The sequence below is a fragment of the Mustela lutreola genome, chromosome 18, assembly GCF_030435805.1.
Source record: "Mustela lutreola isolate mMusLut2 chromosome 18, mMusLut2.pri, whole genome shotgun sequence".
Lineage (NCBI taxonomy): Eukaryota > Metazoa > Chordata > Mammalia > Carnivora > Mustelidae > Mustela > Mustela lutreola.
This window is the reverse complement of record NC_081307.1, coordinates 14,847,512-14,861,355: the sequence shown is the minus strand read 5'-3', so window position 1 is coordinate 14,861,355 and position 13,844 is coordinate 14,847,512. Positions and strand designations below refer to the sequence as shown.

General features: G+C 35.7%; 1 protein-coding gene across 1 annotated transcript in view; it reads right to left on the bottom strand.

The window, feature by feature from the left end:
• Positions 1 to 12,738, bottom strand: part of TEX15 (testis expressed 15, meiosis and synapsis associated) — a 74,665-nt gene extending 61,927 nt beyond the window's left edge. The window contains exon 1 of the mRNA XM_059156269.1: positions 12,662 to 12,738. The gene's annotated coding sequence lies outside the window, so the exon portion shown is untranslated. The remainder of the gene's footprint in view (positions 1 to 12,661) is intronic.
• Positions 12,739 to 13,844: the final 1,106 nt, after the last annotated feature.

Genomic DNA, 13,844 nt, shown 5'->3' with positions numbered 1-13,844 from the left:
TTTTAAAAGAATATCTGGGGAAGCCTGGGTGGCTCAGTCAGTTAAGTGTCTGCCTTCAGCTCAGGGTTTGATCCCAGGACCTTGGGATCTAGCCCTGCATCGGGTTCCCTGCTCAGTGAGGAGCCTTCTTTTTCCTCTCTCTCTGCCTGTTGCTCCCCTGCTTGTGCTCTCTATAATATTTGTACTGGGTTTCCTAAGACCATCACCAAACGCTGAGGACTTGAAATGCTTGGAAGATTAGAGATTACTGAATAAACCCCAAAGTCTTTTATCTGATTACTATAGGAGTCTTAATAAGAGAATTAGGTATTTCAACTGAAAAACTTCAAGCCCTAGAGTTTCTTTAATAAGTTTTAACTGCTATCACTTATGAAAAGGTTTCCTAACATAAATTAACGGAGAATTCCAGATACACAAAGCATTAATGAGAAAGTTTTTTTCAGTTCTCCTTCAAACTTTTTATATGAGTCAGCTTGTTATTAACTTTAAAATCTTTGAAAGTTTGTTGATCTCTCTTTAACAACAAAAAATGCCTTAGTTTCAGAATTTTCTGGCAAATAATACTGCTCTATTCTAACTTATTTTTACAATTACCTTTTATTTGTGCCAAATACTGATTTTCTATTCATTTTCCATCCCAAAATATACTTGAAAAAAGTCTATTTTAGAATATTACAGTAATTACTGTAATGACGATACGTAATGATCATCAGCAAAGATCGTTCATTCCTCTTCTAGTAGTCTCAGGACAGAGTTCCCGATGAATAAATAAATGATGAATAAGCAACATTCTCAGAACTTTAGTCACAAAAGTAAATTCTGAGTTCTTCTGTAGAATGCTAAAGGGTTCAGACTAAGAATTATTTCTGATAAACAAAAGGTTAAATCAGATCATACATATGATAAACTACATATACACTTAGTGGAATTAAGCCAAGAATCCCTCAGTTATAACTACACAGTGCAGAGATGAAATATATTTTTGCCCTATTTTTCATTTTACAGATCAGGGATTGGCAAATTATAGCCTACTCTTAGTTTTCATAGGGACTACAAGCTAAATGACAAAAAATCAAGAATAGTGTTTCATGTCACTTAAAAATTACATGAAATTCAAATCTAAGTTTGAATTAAGTTTTACTGGGACACAGCCTCAATCTATCTATCGTCTACAGCTGCTTTACTATTAAAAACCATAGCTGAGTAAATGTGACAAGAGACCCTATGGCCTACAAAGACTAAAATGTTTACTATCTAACCCTTTATAGAAAAGTACACCAACCCATTAGAGATGAAGTAAATATCAAATAACAACTAAATATCAAAGATTTGGGACAATAAAAACTAAGTTTCATGATTTCTGTTTCAAGACTCTTTCTCCTATTATCTCTCCAATGAATTGTGAATTTCATCCCGACTCACTTTGCTTCTCTGCCCAAAAGCATTTAAACAAGTTCAAACCTGATCATTTTTAAAACAAAGGAGAAGGGGATCTGGGTGGTTGAGTCAGTTAAGTGTCCATCTTCAGCTATGTCATGATCCCAGGGACCGGGGATAAAGCCCCCACTGGGCTCTTTGCTCAGTGGGGAGTCTGCTTCTCCCTCTCCCTCTGCCCCTCACCCCACTTGTGCTCTCTCTCTCTCTTAAATAAATAAATAAAATCTTTAAAAATAAAAATAAAATAAAAACAAAGGAAAATCTGCTAGATCACATTTGTCCTTACTTACATCAACTCCCACTCCTTTCTCAATCTATTTCTATTTCCAACTCCACCTCAATAGCGATCTTCAGTCACTGGTGATTTTTCACATCAGTATCTCAATTTAAGTACACTTCTGGCTCATAACTTACTTGGCCTTTCTACCTTCAATACTGTTGACTAATCTGTTCCTGAAATAATACTTTTCCCCTGACTTTTGTGACTTCATAATCCTGACTTCAGGTGGTGCTTTCTCAGTCTTTTAATAATTCAACTTTATTTGGCTTTTATTATTAATTAATTTTTACTTATATAAGGGAAATAAGAGAATATTCTCTTCAATTTTTTTTTTAGTATTTTATCAAGCTAATTTTAGACAACAACAAAAGGAGAATCTTGTGGTTTTAATTTGCATTTCTTTCATTACTAGCGAGGTTATTTTTTTCCTATCACTCATTCCTATCTTTTTCTCCATTTTTTCTTTTTACAGGTTTTTAAATGATTTGTAAGGACTCTGTGTACAGAGAAATTAGTTTTTGTCATAATAAGTGTTACAATATTTTTGTCTTATTTATGGCATTTGTTTTCCATAGCAAAATTTTAGTTTTTGCGTAGTTTAATTTCTCATTCTATTATTATACTTTTTATTCTATTACCAGCAGTGTGTGAAGAGTTCTAGTTGTACCATATCCTCACTTCATTTGATACTAGCAGACTAGTATCTGCCAATCTGGTATCTGTCAATGCTATCTCACTATGGTTATTTTGCATCTATTTGATTTTTGATGATACTGAGTATATTTATTGGTCATTTGTTTTCTCAAACTTGTGATATCCTGTTCAAGTTTTTAACCCACTTTTCTATGAAGCTATTTATTCTATAGATTTGCAAAAATTTTTTTCAGATCCTAGCTCTTCACCAATCATACTTGTTGCAAATAACTTTCCCTCTTTTTTGAACTTATTTTTTTACTTTTTTGAACAAAAATATTTAATGTAGTTGAAATTATGAACTTTTCCTTTAGATTTATTTTTGGTTTTGATCAAATTTAAGAAATTATCTTCCCCAAGGTTTATATAATCTTCTCTATTCTCTTCTAAAAGTTGTATAGTTTTGTTTTTTACTTTTAAGTCTTTAAATCACCTGAAATTCATTTTGGTCTGAGGTAAGTAAGAAGGGCTCAATTTTTCCATATCAGTATCAAATCATGCTAGCATTTACTTGAAAATTTTTTCCCTGTTTATCTATGATATCTTTAACATAAATCAACTTTCAATATATGCATGAATTCTAGGCTCTCTGATTTGTTTTACTGGTTGATGTTTTTCTGTATTCCTGCACCAACACCATACCACAGAGTAATTGATATATGTTTGGACAAAACCAAAAGAAAAGAAAAAACAAATCTTGTTCTTCTGAATCATCTTTGCTTTTACATACATATTTTAAAATGTCTAATAAGAAATCTTGCTTAGGCTTTAATTGAAAATTCACTGACTCTACCACTGATCAAGGACATCATTTTACTAGTCTTCCTGTCTTAAACATGGGCTATCTCCCCACTTATGCATGTCTTTAATATCTTTCAGTAAAGCCTTATTTTTTCCATGAGGGTCTAATATGTTTCAAAGAGTTTATTCTAAGTTCTTCATAATTTTAGAATTACTACACGTTATCTTTTTAAAAAGTTTTATTTATTCACTGCTAATGTTTAAAATGGCATTCAGGATGATAATAATGACTAACATTAATCTGGTAACACTTATTAGGAATCAGACACTTATCTAAGTGCTTTAGATATATATTGACCCATCTAATCATTATATCCCTATAAGATACCTTTATTATAAATTATGGGAAAAGGTTTAAGTTAAATAATGTGCTCAAAGATACATAGCTAGGAAGTGTTTGTTGAATCTGAAATTCAAAGCAAGGCAGTCTGGCATCAGAGCGAATGCCCTTAACTATTAGGTAAAATGACCTTCAGTGAAACTTGTTTCTATGCATTGACTACATAATAACCTTGTTAAGCTCCTATTAATTCTAATAATGTGTCTTCATAAACAACTACAACCTCTCTGATTGATGAAGGGCATATATTAACGATTTTATGTTTACTTCTTTTTTTTCCAATTACTACACCATTTATTTCTTATGCCTGCCATGCTGGGCAGGCTGCAAGTTCTAACATATGTCAAATATAAATGATAATATCAGGTGCCTTGGTCTTTACCCTGGACTTAGAGGGAATGTTTTAAATCTTTACAACTTAATGACAAATTCTATTTTTTTTTTAAAGACCTGCTGTATCAGGTTAAATTTTCCTGGGTATAGAATTCTAGACTGATTGCCATTTTCTCTCAGCATTCTTAAGATATTATCCCACTACTTACTACCATCCACTGCTCTTATTAAGAAATCACCTCCAATCTGTCACTCATAAGTAAAGCTTTTTTCTCTGACAACTTTAAAAAATCTTTGTCCCTGGTATTCTGCATTTTCATTATAACATTCTAGTATAAGTATATCAGGGACTTCTTGTATTTAAGGTTTGGTAACTGTAACATTTATGTGAAATTCTCGGCAAATTTATCTTTGAATATTGTTGTGGCATTGTTTTATTTCCTTAGAACTTCTAATTATCTACGTTCAAGTTTCTACTTTATTCATGTTTCTTAACCCCTTCTTCATATATTTTATAGCTTTTTCCTAGGTTGCATTCTCAATAAAGTTGATTTAAAATCACTAGTTGACTTAACACACATATACACGCACTCTAAAAAAAGAGTGATATAATACCTGACTTGTATGCTTTAAAATTACCCAGTTTCTAACTGCTGAACCTTGAAAATGGGCTTCATTATAGTATTCTATTTTCATATATGTTAGAAATTTCCATAATAAAGTAGAAGAATAAGAGTGTTTTGCTAAATGTGAATAAATTATCTTTAAAAAGATAATATTAGTTGTCTATGGAGAAAGGAACCCTAGGGGATTTAGGAATGGGGAAGAGAGAGATTTTTCAGTTTATGTCTTTATTACCTTAATTTTTATCTTCACAAATTTATAAGCTCTTAAAAATGAAAATAATCTGCTCACTATTGTAACAGAAAGTATAAAATATCTAAGAATAAACTTAAGAAATTGCCTGGCTGATAGGAAGACTTCTAAAATACTGAGGGACATAAAGGATTTGCTTAACGATGGAACATGCATAATTTATTCTTGAGGAGGAGTTCTTATTATTGTGAATATGCAAAATCTTTCTACGTTAAGTCCTTCAAGTTGATTCAATCCTTAGGTTGACAAAAATAATACTAAAGGATATATGGAAAAAGAAAACAATCAAGGAAATTTGAGACAGTAACTAGAGGACAGAAACTGGCACTATTAAATATTATAATTTATTTGATAATTACAGCAATTTTAATTAGCTGGGTATACAATCACTCAATTAAATTTAGGTTTTATTACTAAGAAAGAGGATAGTAAGTAATAGGCAACTTAACACTATAGTTACTGAGACAAAAACAAAACAAAACAAAACAATGGAACATCACAGGCAGAAAAAACACCAAAAAATCCCCAGGATTTTGAAGATGCTAATATTGATATTTCAAATCAGTGGGGAATCTATATTTAAAGAGTACCTAGCCACATGGAAAACAAAAACACAAAATTTTAAAACTACAATAAAGTATATTTTTTCCATACCTTGCAGATCAGAAAATATTAAAGTCCTGACAATATCAAATGCTACAAAAGGTGCAGAACAACTAGAATTCTCATATATTTCTGGTGATTGTGTAAGCTGGTACAGTCACTTTAGAATAAAATTGGGCATTATCTTGTAAGCTTGAAGATGTGCATTACCTTCTGACCTAACAACTCCATTCTCTAGATATCAAGCATCAATTCACAAAGTGTGATCCAAAAACTTCTGAGGATCCCCAAGAATATTTCAAGGTTTCAGCAAGGTCCTCTTTACAACTATCATCTGTGAGGTCATATTTCTTCATATTCTCCAACCAAAACAACAAAAACTCTGGAAGACTAAATGCAGAAGCAGGTATGAGAATTCACCTGACTTCTATTAAGCCTGATTTGCAATAATGGAAAACAACAGCACTCTACTTTGGGAAAGAGTTATTCTTCATTGAAATATTACTTATATCAACATGTGATGACTGTGTTATTTCTAAATGAAAAATTAATATGTTAAAAATGTCTTGATTTTAATGTGGTACAGTAAACATTAATAGACGTAATCCTCATTAACAAAAGTTCTTTACGTCTTAAATTTGAAGGGTGATGAAAGGGAACCTGTATAAAGAATACATTTGGTTTTGTCCTGTGCAAAGAGCTTCAAAAACCCTTGGAATTTCCTGAAAGAACTGATTTTGTTATGATAAAAGGAGACTCATGGTAGGCCCCTACATAGCTTCAGAATGGGGGCTGATCACCAGAAAGACCATGTATGTGATCAGAGGGTTGGGACTTTCAGTTGCTCCACCTGGGAAAAGGGCAGCAGAATGAGTTGTTATATGTCCAATGATTTAATTAATTGTGCCTCTTAATGGAACCCCAATAAACACTATACACTAAAGCTCAAGGATGCTTATTGATTGGTGAACACACTGATGTGCTGGAAGGGTGATGTTTCTAGACTCCATGGAAAGAGGACATGGAAGCTCTGTGTTCAGGAACCTCCCAGACCCCATTCTATGTATGTCCCTGTAATGATCTGCAATTTTAAGTACAGTGCTTTCCTGAGTTCTGTGTATTGTTCTAGTGAATTACTGAAACTGAAGGGTTTGTGGGAACTCTTGAATTTTTAACTTGGTCACAAGTGTGAAAGGCTTGGGGAACCCACTTGTGATTGGCATCTGAAGTAAGGGCACACTAAGCTCTTAACTTGTGACATTTGCCACTAAGCCCAGGTGATTAGGGTTTTGTGTGTGTATGTGTGTTTAGAGAAGGAGTTAGAGACAGTGAATGAGAGAGACAATGAGAGAAAGAAGGGAGGTAGGAGCAGAGGGGGAAAGAGAGAGGGAATCCCAAGCAGGCTCCAGGCCCTGGGCAGAGCCCGACATGGGGCATAATCTCACTACCCTGAGATCACGACCTAAGCCAAAATCAAGACTCAGATGCTTAACTAACTAAGCTACCCAGGCTCTAGTGGTTGGTGTTTGAACTGGATTGCATACACAGCAGTTAGGGTGGAAACAGCAAATTTTAAAACCCACATCTCTAGAAACCATTACCCCAGAGAAGCTCTTGCATATGTATACCTAAAAGCAAGTAGACACATATTGTATGGAGCACTGGGTGTGATGCATAAACAATGAATTTTGGAACACATACACACAAAATTAAATTAAATTAAAAAAAAGAGAGAGAAACAGATTACAATGAAGCTAAAAAACACAACAGCAAAGATGGAATGGAAGCATATAAAGAGACTGCAGTCAAAAAGGTAAAAAGGGGCGCCTGGGTGGCTCAGTCAATTGAGCATCTGACTCCTGATCTCAGCACAGTTCTTGATCTTGGGGTTGTAGTTTAAGCCCAGAGCTGGGCTCCACAAAGGGCATTTAGGAAAAAAAAAAGGGGGGTGGTGTTAAAGAGTGTGTCCGCAACCTAACACAGTGGCCAGTATTGCTTTCTGGTAATGAGTTTTCAAGTGGAAATGAAGCATTATACTGAGGAGACCAAGAGTAGAAAGGTCCAGACACATGCAAAGGAATGGGGTGGTGACAGAAAACTGGAAGGGGTTATTCCTTCTGATGCCATAATAAACAAATAGAACACTCAGAAAAAAAATAGAAATACTGGAGAATTTTCAAAGCTCTCCAATAGATGAGGCTGAACTAACATAAAGAGCAAGGTCATAATCAAAAAGATAGTGATCTGGGACGCCTGGGTGGCTCAGTTGGTTAAGCAGCTGCCTTCGGCTCAGGTCATGATCCCAGCGTCCTGGGATCGAGTCCCACATCGGGCTCCTTGCTCCGCAGGGAGCCTGCTTCTCCCTCTGACTCTGCCTGCCACTCTGCCTGTGCTCGCTCTTGCTCTCTCTCTCTCTCTGACAAATAAATAGATAAAATCTTTAAAAAAAAAAAAAAAAAGATAGTGATCTATGTCATGAGAAGAAAAAAAGCTCATACCCAAAAAAACATACAGCATAATGAACACCTAACTACACACGGAATTCAGTAAAAGTCTGTTAAATGGCGGCGGGGGGGGGGGTTACTGAAGAGGAAAAGTTAAACAGTACATTGTTTTTCATGGACTAGAAGCTTATAATCCGTTGAAGGAACAGAGAATGTCCCCAAATTGCTGTCAGTAAAATCTATTAAGTAATTCTTTTGTTTCACTTACAGAATGTTGTTAACTTTTGTCTATCAATTTGGGTAGCAGCATCTGGCTGAGCATCAGATTTCTTCTGATTTCAGATTCAACATCTATGTAGCCTTATTTGAAACACTTTTCCCATTAGATAAATTTATAAGTATCCAAAAGTTTATATGTCAATACTTTGTGAACACATAATTTATTTTTTATTGTTTTATTTTATGTTTTGAGACAGAGAAAGAGCAGGCATGAGTTGGGGGTGGGGAGATAGGAAGAGAGAGAATCCCAAGCAGGCTCCACAGTCATCGTGGAGCCTTATGTAGGGCTTGATCCCACAACCCCAAGATGATGACCTGAGCCTAAACCAAGAGTTGGATACCCCACTGACTGAGCCACCCAGGTGCTTCTACACTTCATGAACACATACATTTAAAGAAAGTTCAATTTCATCAGTGTAGTGACTCAGGAAATTCTATCTTTAACTGTTTTTCAAGTTCTTGAGGTTTGGCTTAGCAGGAGAGAAGGATGCTGGGAATGCCTAAACATAGAAAAATGATAATCACAAGTTGGTTTAAAAAAAAAAAAAACTGCCCCTCTGGGGCACCTTAGTGGGTAGAACATGCAGCTCTTGATCTCAGGGTAGTGAGTTTGAGCCCAGTATTGGGTGTAGAGATTGCTTATGTAAAACAAACAAACAAACAAACAAAAAAAAACCCTGCCCCTTAGTCTTACACACAAAAGGTAGAAATTATTAAATAAAAGATGTTTCTAGAGCATCTCCATCTTCTTCATATAAGATTAATGGAAAACTTAAAATAAAGGAAGCTGGAGTAGTTTTATTATACTTTAAATTTTATTTAAGATGGACATCAAGACTATCTTATTTCTTTTCTGGTCATCTTGTTTATTCTGCCACAGCCAAATTTCAGAATCTTTTAGAAAGAGTACCATGTAAATATCAGCAAATCCTTTTGGAAAAGATGAGCCATCTGTTGAGTCCTACCTTCCCTTGGGGCCATTGCTATGAATCAGACACAAGGGTTTATAGTAACTACACAGTAATTCCAGTAGCTACCTAGACTCACTACAACAAATATTGAGGAAGATTAAAAAAAGAAAGAAGGGCGCCTGGGTGGCTCAGTGGGTTGAGCTGCTGCCTTCGACTCGGGTCATGATCTCAGGGTCCTGGGATCCAGTCCTGCATCGGGCTCTCTGCTCAGCGGGGAGCCTGCTACCTCCTCTCTCTCCCTCTGCCTGCCTCTCTGCCTACTTGTGATCTCTCTCTCTGTCAAATAAATAAATGAATAATCTTAAAAAAAAAAGAAAGAAAAGAAAAAAGCCAACATAATTCCCAAGAGAATAGCTTGATACTTGTTTTACTGAGACGTAGAAGATTTAGACAAGTAGAACCTGTGTGCTTCTGAAAACCAGTGCCCATATCAAACACTTCTCTAGAAAGATATACTGTATCAAAAGAAAAATGTCATACATTAAAATGAACTATTTAGCTAAACTCTCAGAGATTTATAGTAAAATTATACCAATTTGGACTACTAGGGAAGAATAAAATCTTACTACCTGGGGGTGAATGTAATAAATGTATTATGAAATGTTGACAAAAAAAAATCTGAGAATTATCAAATAAAATTAAGAAAAGCTCTAGACCATTTCCTCACACCACACACAAAAATAGACTCAAAATGGATGAAGGACCTCAATGTGAGAAAGGAATCCATCAAAATCCTTGAGGAGAACACAGGCAGCAACCTCTTTGACCTCAGCTGCAGCAACTTCTTCCTAGGAACATCACCAAAGGCAAGGGAAGCAAGGGCAAAAAGGAACTACTGGGACTTCATCAAGATCAAAAGTTTTTGCACAGCAAAGGAAACAGTCAACAAAACTAAAAGATAATTGACAGAATGGGAGAAGACATTTGCAAACGACATATCAGATAAAAGGCTAATATCCAAAATCTATAAAGAGCTTAGCAAACTCAACACCCAAAGAACAAATAATCCAATCAAGAAATGGGCAGAGGACATAAACATACATATCTGTAAAGAAGACATCCAGATAGCTAAGACACATGAAAAAGTGCTCCACACGTCACTTGGCATCAGGGAAACACAAATCAAAACCACAATGAGATACCACCTCACACAGGTCAGAATGGCTAAAATTAACAAGTCAGGAAATGACAGATGCTGGTGAGGATGCAGAGAAAGGGGAACCCTCCTACACTGTTGGTGTGAATGCAAGCTGGTGCAATCACTCTGGAAAAGAGCATAGAGGTTCCTCAAAAAGTTTAAAATAGAGCTACCTTACAACCTAGCAATCACTAGGTATTTACCCTAAAGATACAGATGTAGTGATCCAAAGGGGCACGTGTACCTGAACGTTTATAGCAGCAATGTCCACAATAGCCAAACTATGGAAAGAACCTAGATGTCCATCAACAGATGAATGGATCAAGAAGATGTGGTATATATACACAATGGAATACTATGCAGCCATCAAAAGAATGAAATCTTGCCATTTGCGACAACACAACACGGATGGAACTAGAGGGTATTATGCTTAGCGAAATAAACCAATCAGAGAAAGACAACTATCATATGATCTCCCTGATATGAGGAAGTGGAGATGCAACCTGGGGGGTTTGGGGGGTAGGGAAAGAATAAATGAAACAAGATGGGATCGGGAGGGAGACAAACCATAAGAGACTCTTATTGTCACAAAACAAACTGAGGGTGACCAGGGGAGGAGGATAGGGAGAGGGTGGTGGGGTTATGGACATTGGGGAGGGTATGTGCTATGGTAAGTGCTGTGAAGTGTGTAAACCTGGTGATTCACAGACCTGTACCCCTGGGGCTAATAATACATTATATGTTTATAAAAAAATTTTTTTTTAAAAAGAAAAAAAACTAAGAAAAGCTCTCAGATTTGTTTTGAAGACTTTGCTAAGATTGAACAAGCAATTTTTTCCCCAAATGCAAAAAAGTCAGGAACTGATCACAGCAATTAGTTAAAACATTCACAGAAAAACACCTTAAATTCTCAGGCCCAGTTACAAGTAGCTGAGGCTCACCTAGCTACAGTTAAAAACTCCTGTGACTTAACAATCCAACTTCTCACTTTCCTACCAAATTGTCTTTATGAAATCAGCTTGAAAAAGAATCTTTTCTAAGTATTTATGATACAATTAAGAAAGCACTCTATATAAGAAATCAGCAAACATGGTTTCTTGTCTTGATTCTGTCACTCACTAAATGTGTGCTCTAATGTTACTCTTCTCATCTGTGTTTCACTAAGACCTAAAGCTGTATTGTAAACTATAAAATGTTTTGCTTCCTCCTATACCTATCCCTCTTTCTACCACTTTCAGGTTCTATTTGTTTACATTCTTTCTGTGGCTCTACATAGAGGCCTATGCAAGAAATAGTACCATGTATGCAAGTTGATGTCATAAAAGTTTGACAGCTTCACAAGTTAAAGAGCCTTACTAGAAAACTTATTTCCTTAGAGTACTTCTATGATAATGGCACTTTTATTTTTTAAATGTCAACAGTTAATCTAATTTCCATCCTCTGAGGTGGTTTTTTTTTTAGAATCAAGCAAATATAATTTAAAACCCATCTGATTAACAGATGGGTGACCAAATGTAACAATTCCATTTTTTGGGTAGTTTTATGGTTTTATTAACACAAATATAACATGCACACAATACTACTTTTTTTTATTTATTTATTTGACAGAAATCACAAGTAGACGGAGAGGCAGGCAGAGAGAGAGAGGAGGAAGCAGGCTCCCTGCCAGAGCAGAGAGCCCGATGTGGGACTCGATCCCAGGACCCCGAGATCATGACCTGAGCCGAAGGCAGTGGCTTAACCTACTGAGCCACCCAGGCGCCCCCACACAATACTACTTTTGATTAAAAATAAAGCAATGCGGGGCGCCTGGGTGGCTCAGTGGATTGAGCCGCTGCCTTCGGCTCAGGTCATGATCTCAGAGTCCTGGGATCGAGCCCCGCATCGGGCTCTCTGCTCAGCGGGGAGCCTGCTTCCCCCTCTGTCTCTGCCTGCCTCTCTGCCTGCTTGTGATCTCTCTCTGTCAAATAAAATAAATAAAATCTTAAAAAAAAAAAAAAAAAAAAAAAAAGCAATGCAAAAAATCTGGCTTTAAAATAACTAAGTTTCTTATTGTTTAAGTACTAGTTCAAAGGTAATTTCAAACCTCAAATAACACAAATGTTCTAAGCAATATCTACATATTGGCTTGACTTTCCAATTTAGTTATTCAAAAACTGAATACTTATGCTAAATTAAGGTCAATTTTGTATGGGTCAAATTCTCCACTGGACTATAATTTATCCGTCTTTTGATCTCCAGCATCAGAGATCCTCATAAAATAAGTACCCAATAAATATTTACTGCAAAAGATACTTTAAAAGTATTCCTCCAATGTGTGAAAAAAATACATATTTTTCACATATCTTTTTTATTGCCCAATTATTTATAAGTCAGTTACAAATTAAATTATCGATAGTGGGTTGAAAAAAAGTCAATACAGTACTGTAAATAACAGCAGTAGCAAAATCATTATTTGATACTTACCACTCCTCAATGGTATCGACCATCATACAGTTATGATCAGGATTCAATATATACATGAAAAATGACAAAGGAATACCTACAAAAAAAGAAAAAGGAAGACAAGAAGAGAATTATGGTCAGAAGTACCCCTCCAGAATAAGCACTTTATTGTCCCCTTCATTTTTTTTCTCCCGATTTCTGCTTTCCTTTTAGTGCTATTTCATTTGAGGGGAGGAAGGAGTCTTTTTGCCACAAGTCTCAGTGCCTTCTCTATCACACTGTTGCACTTTTCTCCTTCTCCTCTCTCTTCTTTTCTCCACCGCTCATTCTCTCTCTCAAATAAATAAAATCTTTAAACATAATTTAAAATGCCACACATTCTTTAAGAAAAAGTATTTTTTTAATTAGTAAAACATCCGACAAAACTTTGGACTGACTAGAGTTTTTCTTTTCTCCAAGTGAGCATTCAAGAAAATAAAAAATATATTATCTTTTAAATATTTTATTGATTTACTTAAGAAAGAGAGAGACAGCGCAAATGCACAAGTGGGAGGACAGGGGGAGAAGCAGATTCCCCACTGAGTAGGGAGTCTGATGCAGGGCTCGATTCCACAACTCTGAGATGATGACCTGAGCCGAAGGCAGACACTTAACCAACTGAGCCACCTAGGTGCCCTGAAAAAGGTATTTAAAATAGACATAGTAGATTTACTTTTGAAAAGAAAATGTTACTATTACCCGTTTTAAACCTCTGTAAAAACGAAAGAACATGTTACCCTTTACTGCTCTGACTATGTTTTAGTCAAGTGTTTTAATGAAGTGTCATTGTCTAAGCGACCCAAAGAAATAAAAGCAGAGAATATAAAGAAGCAATCAGGAGTAAGTATAATCAAAGTAATAAAGACAAGAGACTGATACATGAAAATAAAATGCCAAATAATTTGGAAACTAAAAATTCTTTTTTAAAAAAGATTTTATTTATTTATTTCACAGAAAGCATGAACACAACCAAGGGGAGCAGTAGGCAGAGGGAGAGGGAGAAGCAGGTTCCAGAGCAGAGTGCCTGACTTGGGGCTCGATCCCAGGACTCTGGAATAGACTTAAGCCAAAGGAAGATGCTTAATCCCCTGAGCTACCCAGACACTTTAGAAACTAAAAATTCTGAGAACTTAATAGTGATGGTCTATCCAGATAAACATAACAA